Source organism: Nomia melanderi, chromosome 2, assembly GCF_051020985.1.
Source record: "Nomia melanderi isolate GNS246 chromosome 2, iyNomMela1, whole genome shotgun sequence".
Classification (NCBI taxonomy): domain Eukaryota; kingdom Metazoa; phylum Arthropoda; class Insecta; order Hymenoptera; family Halictidae; genus Nomia; species Nomia melanderi.
The window spans coordinates 20,227,721-20,241,335 of NC_135000.1; the positions used below are offsets into that span (position 1 = coordinate 20,227,721).

The 13,615-nt window shown below is 40.0% G+C and overlaps 1 protein-coding gene across 2 annotated transcripts in view; it reads left to right on the forward strand.

Annotated features, from left to right (window-relative positions):
- tei (irregular chiasm C-roughest protein teiresias) overlaps positions 1-13,615 on the forward strand; it is a 463,293-nt gene that overhangs the window by 288,296 nt on the left and 161,382 nt on the right. The window lies entirely within an intron of this gene.

The window sequence follows — 13,615 nt, forward strand, 5'->3', positions numbered from 1 at the left end:
CATTTTTCAAATAATGTTTACAAAGCTCAATATACGTCAGACTGACGCGTCCAGTAAAGTTGGCGTTAATAAAATTCCAAGCACACAGTATTCATACGAACATAACGTCATTAGAAAATATATCCTTATAGAATCAAATCCCTCTATATGTCCCACCGTTCTGAATTAAAAACCAAGGGATGGTTCATCGAAGTCGAGAACCGAAGCGATTTAATACAGAGTACGGAGCCGGACGTTCAACGAACGTATTGAATGCGAGAATTTAATTCACTGGCAGGTGTCCGCGATAAAGTTTTACGACGTTTCAAATTTCTTACGACCTTTCATCGCTTTACGGCTCCATAAGCCGGCGACCGGCGGTGTCTTCGAGGATCGAAGCTCCTTCATTTCCGGCCATTCTTCTGCGTCCGCGGCACCGAAAACCCGCAACGCCATCCCTTTCCCGACAAAGCGTATGATTGCGGATAATCGGCTCGCCAGTTTCGCCAAATCCACGCGAAGTCTTTCCACGCCAGGAATCGTCCATTGTACCGCGAAACGTTGCCTCGACCGTTTCTTGATTCGCTCGCAGTCCGGAAACTACGGTCAGTTACCGGAAGCTCGCACGGCGCGGCAACCAACACGAAAAAGAGCTGTATCGAGACCAACTGCGAGAAATTTCACGCGGCCGCGTACGCTATTTGCCGCGGAACGTGTTCCCCGAGCGTTTCCGAAACTCTTGTGCGAGCAAAAAAATAATGTCCTCTTGGAAAGTGTTATTTCGGGGTCGACGGAGTTCCTCCGAGGAGTATTTTTTTTATTGGTCGCACGTTGGATACTGCGCACATGGGTTACCGTGGGGATGAACGGAATTGCGGTTCCATTTACAAGGTGGAGATGAAAAGTGTACGTTTCTTTCTTTTTGGATGTCGTTTGGATACTTGATTAATTTTTTGGAAGGAAATGTTAGTTCTGTAATTAGGATTATTTTTGTTTCTGTGAAATTGGAAAAGAGAGTTGTTATTTTTGTATGTCACTGGGAATTTTTCGTTGGGAGACGAATTTGAGAGAAAATAATGGGAAGTGATTACGTTTTTGTTTGTGAAAGGTTTTCCTTGTGTATATTTGGAAATTTGATTTACTACGATCGAAATTTTTGGAGAATTATACATTCGAGTATATTTGACTAAGTGTGAATGATACTGAATTTTAGAATAGTTATATAATTTTAACACATTAATTTTGCTCTGACATTCGACACCGTTCTTTGAACTATAAAATATGACAAGGTAAACACGTAATTCGAAATCTTTATTATAACCATATTCCAAATCATTATGTATTTATAGTGCCACAAAAATTCAACAAATACTTTTTAGCAGGTAAACAAGTTTCATTATTTCTTTATTAAAAGTGTTTCAAGCACATAGAAAATTTCTTAATAAACAGTGAATCGAGACACAGAAAACGTTTTCCAATTCGTTCATAATGATCTACTAAATCTGCAATGTTTAGCAAGAACCTGTCTGTTCGCGTGACTTGCATAAATCCATGGAGAGACACCGAACGTACTACGGGATGACAATTATCAGCGAATCCAAAAGTTCCTAGCCGAGAGTTACAGCCGGCGAAATGAACCGACCGAAAGTTTTCACGGGGATCTGTTACGAACGACAGTCGAACAGGATTCCCTTGTATCCGCTGAAGGATCGGTTGGGAAACTTCAATCAGACCGTTCTACAGTTCGCCGATCTTTAAGAAACATCTGAGAACTTTTCAAATACGGGCAATGGAGACTTCTTGAATTGCTCGGGTCCTCGTCTCGCCAGGGAAATAAGAACGTGCTCCCGTCTCGGGAGCATTTTTCCATCGAATCATTACAAGGGCTGCATTACAGGAAGGCAGCGGCAGAAAACAATGACGCTTATCAATACTGTCAGTCCCTAGAAGTCGTGACAGTACGGAAAGAAGCAAATTGAAGTGGAGGAATAATGAGGACTCGAACAACTCGAAGATAATTGACCTACAGTGAAACGATTTGTTGCGTCTGTTTATCGAAGTGCATTCGTGCATTCGCGTTCCACTGGTAATTGGAAAAATCGCGTTGCACGTGAATTAGAATGCGATAGACACAGAATTTCTTCAATAACGATATACAATATGACGATTAGCTTTCTAATTTTCATAAATGTGAATTCATACAAATCTATGTTACTTGCATTTTATCATTACTATTGAAAATCTTCTAGTTACCGAAGGTTTAGTAAATCCCAAGTTTTCAATTGCACTGGCAAAATTTAAGCGCACGCAAATTAAAAACAGAACAATACGAAAATACCCACAAAACTCTTAAAGAAGAGGTATCCATGTATATGATCATCAAAACAGAACAAAGCATCAATTCTACACACACATTTCATGTTCCGCTACCCCCACCCCACTTTCAACACTTTAAAGAAGAAAAACCAGATTCATTGCACCAAATGAAATATCAAAGCTCCAACACAAAGTTTCCAAAAGGACCAACAGGGGCGAGCATACAAAGAAAAAAGGGATCGGAGAATAGAAAAGGGAAGCAATATTAAAAGGCACGAATACATCACGTGATGGGACATGGGTTGCGAGGTGCGCAATCTAGAAAGTGGGTCCGCTGACGCGTCCGAGCCGCGTCGTAAAGGCGTCAAATGTCTTCTAAAATGTTTTTGGCATCCGTACCGCTGGAAAATTTCCCTACCTGTCCCGGGATCGGTGAGCGTTTCCCGCGTTTCCGTTTCTCGCGACATCCGGGAACACAGGTAGATACTACCCGAATAAATTCACGACGAGTGAGACCGATCTGAGGGCGAGTTGAAGGGAGAAGGGATGGGACACGAGGATCGGCCCACCCGTAGAATTTTTGCTATCGGGGGAAATCGGCCGAGAAACACCCGCATCTCTTTCTGGAATCACCGAAGGTGTGCGAGCCGTTCGTCTAGAAAATATGCATCTTCCAGGGCTTCGGCTTCGCTGCGCGCCGCACCCGCATCATCCTTGCCGGCGCGAGTATCCCGGCGAAAAATACCTCCTCGATACCGAATTTTTCGCCCCCAATTGCTCGGAAACAATTTGTCGAAGGAAACACGGTCGGGCATCGACCGGGAATCTTGATATTTGTTAAGAAAACGAATTTCATGGAATTTGTTTGGCTGGCTCTCTGGTCGTACTGTTTATGTTTCCTCTTTCGCTGTGGATAGATGTAAGATAAGGATCATAGATTTTTGAAAATTGCTGTTTTCGATATTAACCCTTTGCGCTCCATACGCGCCTCTCAGTCGCCACTCGGTTTAGTGCAGAAAAATTATGGAGTATAATATTTAATGTTAAGTTTCGTGCGATGCATTGATATGTGAAATATTAAAATAAAACTACCTCTTCCTTTGCCTTATGTACGATTTCTCGTGAAACTAATTTCAAGAAATGTTGACGATATTTCATTAGAAAGTGTGTTGGGTATTTTTGGTAGAAAACTCTCGAAGTGCAAAGGTGTAACATGTTGGAGACCGTAGAGGTCTCTGGTGACCCCCGCCCAAATGCAATAGTGTCATTCCCTCAATTAAACGATGAATATTTGAAAACATTATTATGTTGTAAATAACGCTACCTAATGCGGTGATATTCAGTGAAATAAATCTCCGCTAATAACAATGTAATTCAATTAAATAATTTAATATTGTTCTTTTTTCATTTCGCATATTCTGCACCTTAAAGTCATACGGAATTCAACGTGTTAACAGGTTTGCAGGCATTTATTGTGTAGATTATTCTATTGCTTCTAGAAAGATTTATGTTCATTCATTTAGATCTTGAAAATTAGAGAAAGTTATATAAAATAATATTTATCAAATTCGATATACATCAAATTGATGCGTTTTATAAACCCAGTAGTAACTACGTTTTTATTTATTTTATCAAAAATATTTCTTCAATTATAAACATTTTCTTCTTGTTATTTTATTTATAATTGAGTTTATTAGAGTACTAATTTTATATTACCAGGTTAGTATTTAAACGAAACGAGATACACCACCGGAATAGGTTAAAGTTTTACTACACTGAATTGCAGGAATCCTTGTGTGCCATAAATGTTTAAGTATTCCCAGCCAATGGCTACAGTAAATCTTGAATTTCAAATCTTTATTTCGTAGAATACATTGTATACTCTTATTTCGTGGGATTTATCTGCGGGCTACTTTAATAAATGTGCTCAGAGAAATTCTCAATTACTGAAAATAATCAATAAATAAATCAAAAGAATTACATGAAATCTCTTGCACGAAATGGAACTAATCATCACAGCTAATCATATCAAGAACACAGTAAACATTTGTATAACCAAACAATCAAGTTTCACTCTGGCTTCCGTCAAATCATTCCCAAACACATTTTCCTAAAATTCCGAACTTCGATTAACTCATCGAGAAAGTTCGCGGAATCAATGGTCCCGAAGTCGAGAGCTGTAAGTGACCTAAAAACTTGCCGAGGAACACGCGCCGAGCCGGTGGTAATTATTTTAATTAAACGAGACACTCGAAGTTAGGAACATTTTTCCCCTCGAATCGACCGCCTCGAGCCAAGTGCGCAGCGAATGTAACTCGGAAAACGTCGAATCCCACGATTTACCGAAAAACCTACCTCAATACCAAATTTCTCAAAAACCCGCTAGAAAATCAATTTCAATTATCCAATAGCTCTGTCGAGGGAAAACCGTGTTCGCGCGGGTGGTAGAAAATAATTCCCCTCGGTATCAAAGGGAAAGTAGGGAAGCTACTTAAAATGCTAATCCGCGGCTACTTACTCTTTTCTATTCCAACCGGATACCATCCCATCCAATTAGGATATCAGCCGGTTCGAATAAAAGGACTAAATTTCCTCCGTTCCGTTGTCCCTCCCCCTCCCCCCTTCCGTTGATTGAATTAAAAAGAACATTACGATTGAATTAAACGAAAAAAAAAGAAAGAAAGCAGGAAAGAGGAAGGGCAAAAAAAAAGTCCGAAAGGAAAGGGAAAAAGAGTGTTTCTCTAAGGGAAGATTATACCTAAGTGAAATTTCGTGTTAAGTGAAACCGGCGCGATTTATAACAAAGGGACAGCCGCAAAGGAAAGGAGAGCTCGGTGTTTTATTGTTCCGCTTTTGTTTCCCGGCTCGTTTAGGAGTGATTTCTCAAAGGAATGAATGGAAGTATTGTAACGGTGAGCGCCTGCCGCCACGGGCCCCTTCGTGGCTTTGTGAAAATTGATATCGAGTTATTCCTTTTGGACGGCAGATAATAACGTTCTTAGTTATCTATGTCGGCTGTAACGTCGGCATACTAATTGCCACTCTAAGAACACCCTTTGTGCGTCGCGGGGACGCTCGGTGGCTCCGTTCGAGTAAATTCCAATGGCCGAGGGTTATCCTCGCCGGTTATTAAAACAGTGGAACGGGTTCGACGGTAACGAGGATCAGAGAAAGCTGGTTTATCCCGCGGATTCTTTCGTTTTAAACGCGTAATGGGATCGCGTGAGCGGGAATGTAGGTGAAGTTCGTGGTCTGGGTAAACTGGAAGCTGCGTCACCTGATTTATGATCGATTTTATTACCGAACCCCCTTTGTCACTGGCTTTTAGATCGTTTGAAGCTGTGATCGAGAAATTGAGGATACCGATGTATATGGAAATAAATGGAAACATCGTTAGGATAGAGATATGGATAGAATATAAATAAGAATTGTGGAATAAGTTCATTGAAAGTTATTCGAAGTCGTAATTGTAATGTTAAATGAAATGAAATTCAAATCGAATTGAGCGGATATAGATAAGGGAATAGTGAAATAGGTCAAAGATTAGATCACCGAAATACAAATTTCCGCAGTCGAAACAGTAGCATGGTTCATGTTACAATAAACTGGAGACAGTGAACTGTTTCGTAAGTAGAATAGCTTCGAACTCAATCACACAAGTAATACGAAGTCGACATTAATCAGACAAGTAGTACAAGGCAGGCACTAATCGGGCAAATAATACGACACCAACGTAATTCGTACAAGTAATAGAGAAACGTAACTTAGGGAACAAACAGTGGGAGGTTATTACTAATCAAACAAGCAGTACCATCTCGAATTAGACAAAGTACATGGAGGACCAGTTGATTCACCATTAGCCCTATACTCTATTTATTCAGAGCGGCACAGTTATATTCGTCTGTTTGTCGGCGCAAGTGGCACAGAACCGATTGGCCGCTTTCAAGAAATATCTACCGTAGGAAATAGAGCACAACATGAGACCAAGTCGGGCCAGCGTAAGGAAACCCGCACGACGATGGAACCGCAGCGAAAAGTCGGATATATTTTATTAATACGACCCGCGCGATTCATTGGTCTTCCGGAATTGAATTTATCGGGGTGACCGTTGTTTCTTCCGCGAAGAAACGAAGGCAAGCGTTCAGGGGAATCGTGTTTGCGCGTCGGGGAAACCGCCGTCGGACGGTCTCCGGACGGTATATATATATTAAAGAGCGTAAACGGCTGGTATTTACCCGGAGTTCGGAAAACTTTAGCGATATTATCGCGGCGTTTCCATCGATAGCATCGGCCGAGTTTCGAAAATCCGGCCGCCCGGCATAATATGAAATGCAAATTGCGATACACAGGGCTCGTCGCAACTTCCGGGTTAGGCTATATAGCGGAGCTGCGATAGAAGGGAAGAAAGCATAGATTCGCAACGCTTGTATCATTCATTAAGTGAACATAGCTCTGTGCTTTAGCATAGACGTGAAGTTGTACAAACCTCGAGTTCGCGGGTCTTTGAGGATTAAATTTGAAAGCTGAGTGTTGAAGGCATAAAGTTTTGTAAAGCTGTAGTCTTCAAAGCTTTTATGACTCAACGTTTAAGATGCTGAATAAAAGACTCAACCTTGAAAAGCTTCAAAGTTGAGTCCTTAGCTTTTGAAGATGCAGTCTTTAAGGTTGAACGTTGAAGCTTCAAAGACTTAACCTTCCAAAGCTTCAAACTTGAGTCTTCAAAGCTTCGAAGACTCAGTCTTTAAGGTTAAGCTTTGAAGATTCGAAGATTCAAGCTTCATAGAACTTGAAAACTTAGATTTTAATCTTAAAACTTGAAGACTTAACATTTCGGCTAACTCTTCGAAGAGGACTTAAGCCCGATCTGATCCTTAAAAAACCTTAACCTTCAGGTCTTCATCCTCATAGAATCGAGCCTCGAGTCTTCGATCGTAAAGACTCGAGCATTGAAAAATTCAGCCTTGTAGCTCAAGACTTGAACTTTGAGAGGTGGAGCATTTAATACTTGAATAGCGGCTACAACTTTCTTCAGCATTAGGACTCGTTTGTACAACACTACTTAAACGCTTGCATTTAAAACAAACGTATGCGTTTCCTCCCTTCGCTTTTATTACCACTTTTATCAAATGTCGCAGCTCCGTTAAAAATGTGCTCTTATAAAACGTCAAATGCGCGGCATGGTTTTCTCATCAGGACGCCTGATCCCGGCCACACGCGTGCGTTTCATTCCCGCTAAAAGATCTTCCGCGAGACGGACGACTCCGTTCCGCCGCCATGAAATTAGTACCGACATTATCATGGCAAAGTAATGACTCCCGGCCCGGCCACTAGACTATTCCATTCTGGAGACTCGCGAGGCGATACTTTATTTCGTGAACAGGGGGGTGAACTTCGTTCTCATTAGGGAAACGAAGAACAGACACACCGTGACTACACGCGTACCCATTTGTTACGGGAGATTTTTTTAATCTTGACCGTCTATTACGGGGATATTATAATTTTTTTCTTCGTGCTGAGATGAGCAAAGTATGAATGGTTCTTGCGGTGAAAGCGTTTCGAGGATAACACGAAAGTTACCTTTTAATTCGCAGAAATGGTAGCTTTGACAAACATTCGAGATTTAAATTTTGAACGAGAGCACGGAGGATTATTTATGCATATATTGCAAACGACAAAACAGTATTTTATGAATATTGAAGTTGAAACGTTCTGATATTAAAGATTAGTAGGATTGACGCTATTTAAAAGATTATGAAAGAATATTAGGAAATATTGGTAATTTTCTCGACTAATTTATTCCTCTTTTCATGTTTGTACTTAAAGTATAATATTCTGCCTCTATAATGGTACCTCATTTCTCTCTCTTGTTGCTCACGTTTTCCTGTTTCCGGGTGATCGATTAATAGAATAGTGCTATAAGCATGACTTTTAAACCATGCATTTATAATTTGTCCAGACGCGATACTATCGATGCATTCAGGATGCCAGATGATGTTATAGGAGTATTCTATTGCACTCGATAGTCATAACAATTGAGGCAATCTATATAGCATCGATGTTGCGGGTTATTCATTCCTGGCCGGATATTAATGGTGATCATGATATCCTAGATTAGATTATCTTGAAAATTAATACTATAACTCACATTTGAGAATGGGATACAACGTCGTTTATACGAAGCCACCCATGAACTGGCACAATCATCCTAGTTCCAAAACAGAGGAATTGTAATTGAGCATGATCATATTGCGTGTGTATCCACGCAAGTGAAGCCAGAAATTAAACTTAGAACTCCATACACAGAACATTGTATTACAACAATCATAAATATCCCGACCCCGGCAAACTTTAAGTAAAACCAAATTTCTCTTCAATCACTTCTAAAATATTTCCATCGATTATTGTAATATTCGAAATGTTACACTTTCTCTACCCAATACAAAGTTCGTTAAAATCAATGTAAAGAACAATAATATCCAATCCGAATTCACAATAAATTTAATTACACATGTACCAAATTTATAAACATACAATTAACGCCATCATCAACCATCTTATAAAATCAATCTCCACGACGTTACCTACAAACCAGGGTGCACGAATGATTCCCTAACAACAATTCCATAATTCCACAAATTTTCAACTAACACATTTAAACACCAAGGAAGCGAGCCAAACGCGCGTGAATATTATCCAGCCAATTAATTCCCATATGACGGCGTTTAATTGAATATTCCGCTTGCGAGGGCTTTCCCAGGACGCGAGCACTCGACGTTATCAGATCCGACGAGAAGGATTTGTGTCGGAGGCATTCTAGCGGGCACGTGGTGGGGGCCGACGATTCGACGCGCTTGATAATTCAACGAGAAAAATAACGGGGCCTATCGGAGCGCGAGCAGCCCGCTCTTCTTAAATACGCCAAATATCAACAGGTTGTTGATTTCGGTGACCCTGTTTCGTGGTTATTTAGCCGGCGTCCCCTCCGAACAGGTAAGTGCCGCGTGTGTGCGTGCCCGCAGGTGCGCTCGTGCCTGGCTGCATGATTGATTTCAAACACAACGGCCCCCGTGGCCCTGCCACGACAAAGGATCGTGTTTGATAATTAGAAATTCTGATTACTGTCCCCGCGAGCCACGACCTGTTGTTTACCGTTGTTCGCATTGTTTTTCCAAATTGTCGATAATACGGCCCGATTCTTCTTCCGCGGCAAATATAGAATACTTTCGTTCAATTGCTGTTAACGAGACCAATTGCAGCCGATTCGGGAATTCCTGATAATAAATTGTTAATTAAAGACTATCAGTGTATTGTTTTCGATTAACATTGCGGGTCCATTTCACAACGGTATTGATTCATTAGATCGCTGCTTGAATACGTTTCGCTGTCTAATGTTGAATAAATTTAATTCATCCGCTCATAGCATTCCGAGTGTTTCCGAGGTATGAGAAATGATTTGCATTAATGAACCTTTGATGCTGGATTTATTAAATGCTATAAAACGAGAGATCCTTTTATTGTTCATTTTATAAATACGGAAAATATACATACGAGGAAATATTAATAACTTGAGGACTCAGTAAATGTGCTTTTATAAGTTGTATTATAAAGTATAAAATACTCCTTTGATTGATAATTATAGTTTATGGAATTTATACTTTATTTTTGTCATAGAGAAACTCGAATAATTCGATGTAGATATTTAATTGATCTATTAAAATACTGTGTCAGGATAATACAATAGACTCTCAACGATTCTGCTTCAAAATCTCGCAATAAAAACCACAAAGCAACCGACTAATCTTTCATTCAGCACATCACAGGCAACCTTTCTGCGTAGCAATTTCCATCGCATCGAATCGCTCCCGTATCGCCAAAGCGTCTCTAAAAATTTAATGACGCCATTATGTACGTCACTGATACGCCGTCAATCAATTATACAACTTTATGCCGGCCATAACAGCACCGGACAACAAAAGGTCAAAGTAGTGGAAAATGTTAAACACCGTGGTCGCAGGACAGATTAATTCATCCGTGAAGGCAGCGATATCTGATCACTGCAATAATCGATCAAAAATGTTTTCAACGTCCATCAAACTACCGAAACACGAATATAACCGACGCTATCATGATTTCGAATTATGCATTCCATCGAATTTTAATACTTCGAGCTGGGTTCACTGCTAATATACCTGCACTTCACTTGTCAATATAAAAACGTGCACATGCAGATTATAACATTAAAATACAAATCTTTCAGTCGAACAGCCTGTATATTGTTTTCAGTTAGAAATTAATAAAGTGCGAACGTAACTTAATTCGTCATGAGCTAGGATCGAGGAAAGACAAACTAGTTAAACTGAAAATAGTTTGATACCAACAATTAATCGATAGAATTATTAAAGAACTAAGAAATCAAACATTAAGAATGATTAAAAATTGAATCATTAATAACAAATTGACTAAGCGATATACAATCTAAAATATGATCGAATCAACATCCTACCCCCTCGTTATAATAACGTGTCAAATCTGTAACGAAGATTTTAACACTAAAACTATCAGACGGATCAAAATCACCCATTCCTGATCTCTTCCTTTTAAATTATTAAAAGGAAAACAGTTGTCTCTCTCAGAAATTACAAATTTTAGTAAAATCAGTCTTAGAAATTTCTCTAGAGTAATTAAAGTCTCAATCGATGCACTCGTGGAGCTTCTATAGAAAAATTTCGAAAAGTCAATTGAACTGCTTGGTAGTTTTACTGTTAAACAGAATTTAACATTAACCCCTTGTCGTACAATGACGAGTGAGACTCGCGATGAAGATTCCTAAACCAACTTAACAAGAATCAATGTTGTTCATTGCCCACGGATCAAATAACTGTTTTGCTATTGTCAATGTATTATCTTCAAATGAAATCTCCGCTTGAAGTAGAATAGAAAATTCCGTTGCATCTCTTTCAAATTGTCGCTAGTAAAATGTTACACGAGCTTAATATTATATTCAAAGTAAATAGTACGCCAAGGGGTTAAGGTGCAATCAGTTCGTCACAAAGGTTGAACTCGTGACCGGTCAGAGCAAAGTGTTAATAAAACCAACCGCGGAATGACGAGCGTCAACCGATGATGATGGGATCGAATCCGCGGCCGATGCGCGCGGAGCCGAACGCCTGGAAGAAGGATTAGCTGGATTAGTTGGCCGGCTTGGATCTATCTACTCCGGGGCCTGGATGAAAGGGATACCTATAATTACGTTCCCCTTACGGTGAGAGGGCGCGAAAAGCCTGGCTATGAATGACGTCGATATCTCTTCTTCCAAAGGGTCGAAATTGAACCCCGTTGCACACGCTTTTTCTCCCCGCTCCCTGCTCCCCCGCGCGCCGCGCACGCCTACCGCGTCTCTTCTTTTGAAACGGCTTTTCAGCCACTCCCGACGCCCCACGCACACGAACCCGCGGCCTTGTACAGGTCGCTTCATAAGCGAGACAACGATGAGAAACTAATCGACACTGTAGCCGCCGTCTGTGTCTTTCATCCGCCTGCGTCCCTTAGACTTTATATCGCCATTCAGATCCGGTACCTTGGACTCCGCGTAAATAAGCTGCGGGTTGGAAAGTTTCAGGCGACTCGTTGAAAGTCGATGCTTTTCGTTGGATTTGATGAATGGAGCCTGGCGTGGTACCACTGATGAGTAATAAAATAGCGAATTCAGAGTGTTTACGCGAGAAAGTCTTGATTATTCGGAAGTTAAGGAAGACCAAATGAAATGCGGGTGCATTGCGGGATGAGTTGGAGTTGAAGGGTGTATAGTTGAGATATGTAAGTTGATTATTCCTTTGTATGATGGAAGTAATTTGGAGTGTTGTAATTTACATAAGTAAGCATTGTAAGTTTACCGTAAGGAGATCAGTGGTATGTGTTTGTTCGTCAATTGAGATGTCGTTATGAAGCAGTACTAAATCAATAGTACAGGTTCATGTTTAGCATGAATGAAGAAAATTAGTGTAGGTCTTAAAAATGAAGAAACGTGGAGACAAGGGTGATAAAGTAGACTTGAGAATATAGGTTGAAGTTTATAATATAGCTTTTAAGTTTAGTAGTATATTGAGTTCAATGAACTACAATCTTCATAGTTACATTAATTTAGAATTAACAGAATATGTTACTATAAAAATTTCAAAGTACGCAGCTACCATTTTACTTTGAACCTCTCTATGCGCCTTCTTTTCTCTAAAAAAACCGCGGTCCTCTATCATCGACAATATTTACGAGAAGAAAAAGCATTCCGGTGTCCCGTATATATCACGATTCCGTGAAATTATGGCAGACCGGCTGAATTAGACTTCAGCTTACTTTTTTCCCCTTTCTTTCGCGTTCCTCCGCCTAAAGAACCGGGAAACGCGGAAATTCATGATAGGTTTCTTCGGTCTTAGGGAACACAGGTAGCCCCCTTCCGTTTCGCGCCGCGGTAAATTTAGTTTCGGAGGCAATTCGGAACTTCGCTGGGCTCTTTTTCCTCCGGCGGATCGCGAAGTATGCGGCCGACGAGAAACTCGGCTGCAGCACGGGAACGAGTCCGCGACTCGTTACTTACGTGAAAATTCGAACCCGTTTTTCCCGGGCCGAGCTGCCGTCGCTCGATTATTAATTTCCTCGTTTCGACGCTCACCGAAATACGGGGACCTCTATAAGAATAGCAATTTCGTTTCGCTATGTACTATATTGCCAGTCTCGTTCGCGGAAATCTACCTGTTCGTTAAACAAAGTTGAACACATTCTTTCTCATAAACACGATTATCGAACGAATGAATTATTTTTAACGTTTCGTCCATTTGAAATTCAATTTTTAAGAAGTATTCTTATTGAACAAATTTTGAACTGTTCCATTTTTAACTTACTTGAGTTCGTTAGTGAAACGTAATTTAAAAAATTCTTAAATTTTATGAAAAATAATTATTTATATGAAATGCAAATGATTGAATTTTTAATTAATTATAATGTAGATACATTATGTTGATGTTTCAAATGTTTTTGTAACTAATTGTTAATAATTCTTATAAGAGTCGAAAAGAAAATTTCAACAGAATTGTTGATAATTGCATCAATGCCTCGTTTTTTTTTGTATTCTTGATATTATGACACTGTTTTCTATGAATACAGTGTATAATGTAGGATTCCGAATGACAAATTGGATTTATTATAGTCCCGCGTTACTAGGCAGGTACAGAGCGACATCCACTCGATCAAGTAGAATGATACTGTACCTAGTTAGACAGACAGAATGGATAGAGTTGTGGTCAAACAGGAAGACGTACTATTGCAG